The 7,054-nt window shown below is 42.4% G+C and overlaps 1 pseudogene; it reads right to left on the bottom strand.

The window, feature by feature from the left end:
• The window catches only part of LOC109464003, a 12,798-nt pseudogene extending 9,490 nt beyond the window's left edge, over nt 1–3,308 (bottom strand).
• Nucleotides 3,309–7,054: the final 3,746 nt, after the last annotated feature.

Here is a 7,054-nt window from a genome sequence, read left to right as displayed (position 1 = left end):
TCGATGCTCCCGCCGCACTAATCACGCTTTAAAGCTGCAGACCATCGCGAGTAAGAACAACTATTACAGGCTCTCGTTCTTCCCTCGCACCATCAAGGAGTGGAATGAACTTGAGCCCAGTGTGGCGGAGGCGAAGTCCATCTCCCAGTTCAAAGCAGAGCTGGGACGGGCTTCGCTGCATTGAGCTGCCTCCCGGTCCTTGTACATATGTAAATACGTGTAACACTAGCACCACTGATTCCACTTGTCCTGTCCTTGCACTTGTCCACGTCCATCCCTACCTTACCCTTTGTTTGCACTTTGCACACAGTACTAAAGCGCAGCTGCTAGTAATCTTCTTTTTAGAAGGCTAAGCAGTACTGAAGATGATGATGTTGGGAAACTCTTGCTGTTGTGCCTGCTGGGGCTGCAAGGGAATGTACGTTGCACTAGTGGTGGCTGCAAAGCCGATGGGCCTTGCAGTGGTCTAGCCTGTGACACAGGCTTATGTGGCATCCAGCGTAGTGTCGCGTCATAGGTGTCCCTCTGATAGTGCTGGAAGTTTTCAAATGGGACTCGAAGACAAGTGGACATGAGCCACTGGCCCCACGCGACCCTTTCATCTATTGGCCCCTGTGCCTCCTTGGCGATGTTTTCCAACAAGCATGGGGCAAGAAAACAATACAAAGTAACTTTACATTGCAATGGGTACTGATGTATCGTTGTGCAATTAAGCGTTTAACGTACAAAACTACAATTAAACATTTACTTCTTGCTGTGCCCTCTTCTTCTCCTTATCAATGTCATGTAAGAAACTGGCGAGTACATCAGAAATACTGGGAGTTGTGGCTGGTTTCTTCTTGATGGGCGTCCTGCCGTCGGGACACGGCCTCGTCCCAACGGACCCGATAGCGGAAGAGCCACAGGGGGTCGTCCCGTCTGTCAAAGTTCCAGCTACCTCTCCATCGTCCTCTACCTCCTCATCGTCTACTTCCTCCCCCTCGTCCGGATTTGGAACCTAAAGCATATCATAAAGAAAGGTCAAGCTTTTCACCATTCGCGAATAAACACAAAGAGAGAAGGTACACTTTTCAGACTCACCGAACCAAAATGCGAATACATGTACTTACCGATCCCAGGTCGTCTGGAAGTTTGGTTACACAAAACTGATACCGCTGCAGTTTCCAGCGTTGTAGGCTGGTGAGACACAACCCCGGACTTCCCTCTTTTCAACCGCTTCAGTCGTACATATTCCGTCCTGTGGGACTTGAATCTCCTGGTGATGTCTTCAGCTTCACATAGGAAAAAGCGCAAACACATTAATGTGAAAGCCAAATCACTTTAAGGATGGCTCCCCGAAAGCCCAAATGTTCACATAATTGAATTTGAATCTGAATGACAAGGAACATTACCGAAATTCTTCATACCCTGGCAAAAACACCACAAAAAAGACAAGAAAACAATAGCATGGTGAAAGAACAATTCCATGTCAACTTCATGAATAATGACCATGTGGAAACTTACGTTCGGTCCCCATTCCAGATGTCCTACAGAACTGTTCCATAAGGACTCTCTTTTTCTCCTTATTTTTGTAGTCTCTTATCGTAAAAAAAGTGGGTTGGCCTCATAGAAGTCCGCTATTGCGTTTTCTAGGTTGTGCTTGAGGCCACCGTCTACTTCGTCACCACTACCATCCTTATTCCCAGGGGCAACTTCATCCCCGGACTCTGGGTCATCTTCGCGGTGTTCTGTGACCTTCTTTTTGGTAGCCTGGAGACACTTTTGACCATTTTCTTCGGCGCCATTTTGTCACATCAAGGAGGTTATAGTGGGTCACAAGTACCTGTTGTTCATGAATTTGACAACGGACCAGATACACGTAATGGTCCAGGTGTAGGGCAAGCATTCGGACGACGTGCGCCCGTCGATCGCACGTGGTTTGCCCGTCGCTCGGACGACGCTCGCCCGAGTGACGGGCGATTACAAATTTTGCCTACTTTATTATTAGTCTGTAATTTTCACACTATGGCTGATTTATTAACATGTAGGTTCAGTTTACTACCCAATTTCCTTTTCTATGATCATCTTATTCTGCACGTTCGCTCCATAAATTCCGCAAAAAAAATTTGATAAGAAATACATGAACATTAATTGAACTACATTGTATTATCTTTCTACGAGGATGGTCTGGTCTCACTTCGCCCGTGTACAAAAGGTACTGCTACATCATGGGACATTTAATATCATAGATGCATTCCCAAGCAATCGCCCGAGCCTCGCACAATGTGACGGCGACGATTTTGAAGCGAAAAATACGCGCGATCGTCGGTCGATCTCAAAATCGGCCGATCTTTCGGCGATTGACAAATACGCGTACGGCCGAAGCTCGTCGACAATGTGACGCAGGCATAAGGAACACTGTAGTGAATATTCAACTTTTATAAATTAAAAGTACGTAATACATTTGATATTGTCCTGGTTTGCTGAGTAAACTACACATGACTTTGTATGGAACAGGAAAGTTACTTTATGTCCTACCTGGGCCGCGATTACGTTCGATACGGGTGTTCCGGCCCGTGTGATAACTAGCGGTACGGCCCGGGGGGTTCTTATTGCGTACGGCCCGGGCCTTCCAAATGTTCCGTGGAACGATTCGAACGCGTTTCGGCCTAACCGCGTGCACCGATTTCGAAATTCGAATACAAAATTTGGACGTTGGAATTGATGTTGTCGCATTTTTTTGGGGTTTAGGGACACCAAATTTTCGCTCATTTTGCATTGAAAGGCGCGTTTTCTTGGGTGGATATGACATAAAGAAAATACAACACGGTGTATTCCGCATTACCCTCGGTCCCAGCCCTTCCGCGGATCGGATCTCCCTCCAGCCTTCGGCCGTCGGGCGATCCGACGCGCGGTCGGGCTGGTACCTTGGGCGATACGGAATACACCGTGTTGTATTCTATATGTATCTGTTCTTGTTATGGGGTGGGTCAGTTTATGGAGGTTTCTTATTACTCGGCCAGTGATCTGTAGTTTTGTTGGTGGTAGCCATATGGGTTGGAAGTACACACGGTAGTACTCAGCATAAAGCAAAATGTAGTGTCTTTCCTTTGAGCGCAAAGTCTGACAAACATTATCTGTGCCACCAGGCGCCCTGGCTGGAGCACCTCATCGCATTTCAGGGCAGGTCGCGAGTTTCTGCCCAGCATCACTTCTACATGGAGACACATGCGTGTAGCTGCGCCCCCTTGGAGGATAGGATGGAAGTGCAGGCTGCTACTCAGGCTCCAGACATGGTTCAGACGGAGTAGCACAGGCGACTGGCACATCTGCTCACAGGTTAGAAACGGGACGACAGAAACAATATTTACTCTGTCTTACAATAAAAGATATATGATAGACGAACGGAAAAGGTTTTTTCATCATTACCACCTGGTAAGGAAGTATTGTGGTTGTTGGCCGGGTATAGAAGGTTGACAGCACGTGGGTTGGACAGAATGACAACCATGATGACTCAGGAGTCATTATGCTTGTCAAGAGTCAGGCAGAGGAAATTTTGATAAACTTGAAGGTGACAGAACATGGCCGCAAGGACCCGGCAGGAATTTGACTGCATGAGCATCATGCCCAAAATGGGGAAAGACGTATGTTGCCATATAGGAAGGTGGTTGGGAGATAACTATAGAGAGGAGACAAGAAAAGGCTCTGATTTAATATATTTTTTTTACTTTGATGCAGTGACCGAAAGTCCTAGAAAGGAAAAAGTTGGTATCATTCGAAAGGGTATGACACAAGTATTCCAGAACAGCAAACAGTTTTGGAATATCGTCTTTGGTTTTGGAATTGTACGTGTTTGAACTTTTCAGATGACGCTATGGTAAAAAGTTACTGATCATGTTATACTTAGTGTTTGGGTTAGGGTTAGGGTAACCGAAAGTCCTAGAATGGAAAAGTTTGGTATATTTCAAAAGGGTATGACACAAGTATTCCAGAACAGCAAACCGTTTTGGAATATCGTCTTTGGTTTTGGAATTGTACGTGTTTGAACTTTTCAGATGACGCTATGGTAAAAAGTTAATGATCATGTTATGCTTAGTGTTTGGGTTAGGGTTAGGGTAACCGAAAATCCTAGAAAGGGAAAGTTTGGTATCGTTCGAAAGGGTATGACACAAGTATTCCAGAACAGCAAACCGTTTTGGAATATCGTCTTTGGTTTTGGAATTGTATGTGTTTAAACTTTTCAGATGACGCTATGGTAAAAAGTTAATGATCATGTTATGCTTAGTGTTTGGGTTAGGGTTAGGGTAACCGAAAGTCCTAGTACGGAAGAGTTTGGTATCGTTTGAAAGGGTATGACACAAGTATTCCAGAACAGCAGATTGTTTTGGAATATCGTCTTTGGTTTTGGAATTTTACGTGTTTGAACTTTTTAGATGACGGTATGGTACAAAGTTACTGATCATGTTATGCTTAGTGTTTGGGTTAGGGTAACCGAAAGTCCTAGAAAGGAAAAGTTTGGTATCGTTCGAAAGGGTATGACACAAGTATTCCAGAACAGCAGATTGTTTTGGAATATCGTCTTTGGTTTTGGAATTGTACGTGTTTGAACTTTTCAGATGACGCTATCTTGAAAAGTTAATGATCATGTTATGCTTAGTGTTTGGGTTAGGGTTAGGGTAACCGAAAATCTCAGAAAGGGAAAGTTTTGTATCGTTTAAAAGGGTATGNTGAAAGGGTATGACACAAGTATTCCATAACAGCAAACCGTTTTGGAATATCGTCTTTGGTTTTGGAATTGTACGTGTTTGAACTTTTCAGATGACGCTACAGTAACAGGTTAATTAATGATCATGTAATGGTTAGGGTTTCGGTTAGGGTTAGGGTAACCGAAAATCCCAGAAAGGAAAAGTTTTGTATCGTTCGAAAGGGTATAACAAAAGTATTCCAGAACAGGAAACCGTTTTGGAATATCGTCTTTGGATTTGGAATTGTACGTGTTTGAACTTTTCAGATGACGCTATGGTAAAAACTTAATGATCATGTTATGCTTACTGTTTGGGTTAGGGTTAGGGTAACCAAAAGTCCTAGAACGGAAAAGTTTGGTATCGTTCGAAAGGGTATGACACAAGTATTCCAGAACAGCAAACCGTTTTGGAATATCGTCTTTGGTTTTGGAATTGTACGTGTTTGAACTTTTCAGATGACGCTATCTTGAAAATTTAATAATCATGTTATGCTTAGTGTTTGGGTTAGGGTTAGGGTAACCGAAAGTACTAGAAAGGAAACGTTTGGTATCGTTCGAAAGGGTATGACACAAGTATTCCAGAACAGCATACCGTTTTGGAATATCGTCTTTGGTTTTGAAATTGTACGTGTTTGAACTTTTTAGATGATGCTATGGTACAAAGTTAATGATCATGTTATGCTTAGTGTTTGGGTTAGGGTTAGGGTTACCGAAAGTACTAGAAAGGAAACGTTTGGTATCGTTCGAAAGGGTATGACACAAGTATTCCAGAACAGCAAACCGTTTTGGAATATCGTCTTTGGTTTTGGAATTGTACGTGTTTGAACTTTTCAGATGACGCTATGGTAAAAACTTAATGTTCATGTTATGCTTAGTGTTTGGGTTAGGGTTAGGGTAACCGAAAGTCCTAGAACGGAAGAGTTTGGTATTGTTCGAAAGGGTATGACACAAGTATTTCAGAACAGCAAACCGTTTTGGAATATCGTCTTTGGTTTTAGAATTGTACGTGTTTGAACTTTTCAGATGACGCTATCTTGAAAATTTAATGATCATGTTATGCTTAGTGTTTGGGTTAGGGTTACCGAAAATCTCAGAAAGGGAAAGTTTTGATCGTTCGAAAGGGTATGACACAAGTATTCCAGAACAGCAAACCGTTTTGGAATATCGTCTTTGGTTTTGGAATTGTCCGTGTTTGATCTTTTCAGATGACGCTATGCTGAAAAGTTAACGATCATTGTATGATCAGGGTTTGAGTTAGGGTTAGGGTAACCGAAAGTCTTAGAAAGGAAATGTTTGCTACCATTCGAAAGGGTATGACACAAGTATTTCAGAACAGCAAACCGTTTTGAAATATCGTCTTTGGATTTGGAATTGTACGTGTTTGAACTTTTCAGATGACGTTATGCTGAAAAGATAACGATCATTGTATGATCAGGGTTTGAGTTAGGGTTAGGGTAACCGAAAGTCTTAGAAAGTAAATGTTTGCTACCATTCGAAAGGGTATGACACAAGTATTTCAGAACAGCAAACCGTTTTGGAATATCGTCTTTGGTTTTGGAATTGTGCGTGTTTGAACTTTTCAGATGACGCTATGGTACAAAGTTAATGATCATGTTATGCTTAGTATTTGGGTTAGGGTAAGGGTAACCGAAAGTCCTAGAAAGGTAAATTTTGGTACCGTTCGAAAGTGTATGACACAAGTATTTCAGAACAGCAAACCGTTTTGGAATATCGTCTTTGGTTTTAGAATTGTACGTGTTTGAACTTTTCAGATGACGCTATCTTGAAAATTTAATGATCATGTTATGCTTAGTGTTTGGGTTAGGGTTAGGGTTACCGAAAATCTCAGAAAGGGAAAGTTTTGATCGTTCGAAAGGGTATGACACAAGTATTCCAGAACAGCAAACCGTTTTGGAATATCGTCTTTGGTTTTGGAATTGTCCGTGTTTGATCTTTTCAGATGACGCTATGCTGAAAAGTTAACGATCATTGTATGATCATGGTTTGAGTTAGGGTTAGGGTAACCGAAAGTCTTAGAAGGAAATGTTTGCTACCATTCGAAAGGGTATGACACAAGTATTTCAGAACAGCAAACCGTTTTGAAATATCGTCTTTGGATTTGGAATTGTACGTGTTTGAACTTTTCAGATGACGTTATGCTGAAAAGATAACGATCATTGTATGATCAGGGTTTGAGTTAGGGTTAGGGTAACCGAAAGTCTTAGAAAGTAAATGTTTGCTACCATTCGAAAGGGTATGACACAAGTATTTCAGAACAGCAAACCGTTTTGGAATATCGTCTTTGGTTTTGGAATTGTACGTGTTTGAACT

The sequence above is a fragment of the Branchiostoma belcheri genome, unplaced genomic scaffold (genome assembly GCF_001625305.1).
Source record: "Branchiostoma belcheri isolate BF01 breed outbred unplaced genomic scaffold, Haploidv18h27 scaffold130, whole genome shotgun sequence".
Classification (NCBI taxonomy): domain Eukaryota; kingdom Metazoa; phylum Chordata; class Leptocardii; order Amphioxiformes; family Branchiostomatidae; genus Branchiostoma; species Branchiostoma belcheri.
Note: the sequence above shows the minus strand (reverse complement) of the source record. Positions and strands in the feature narration are given on the sequence as shown.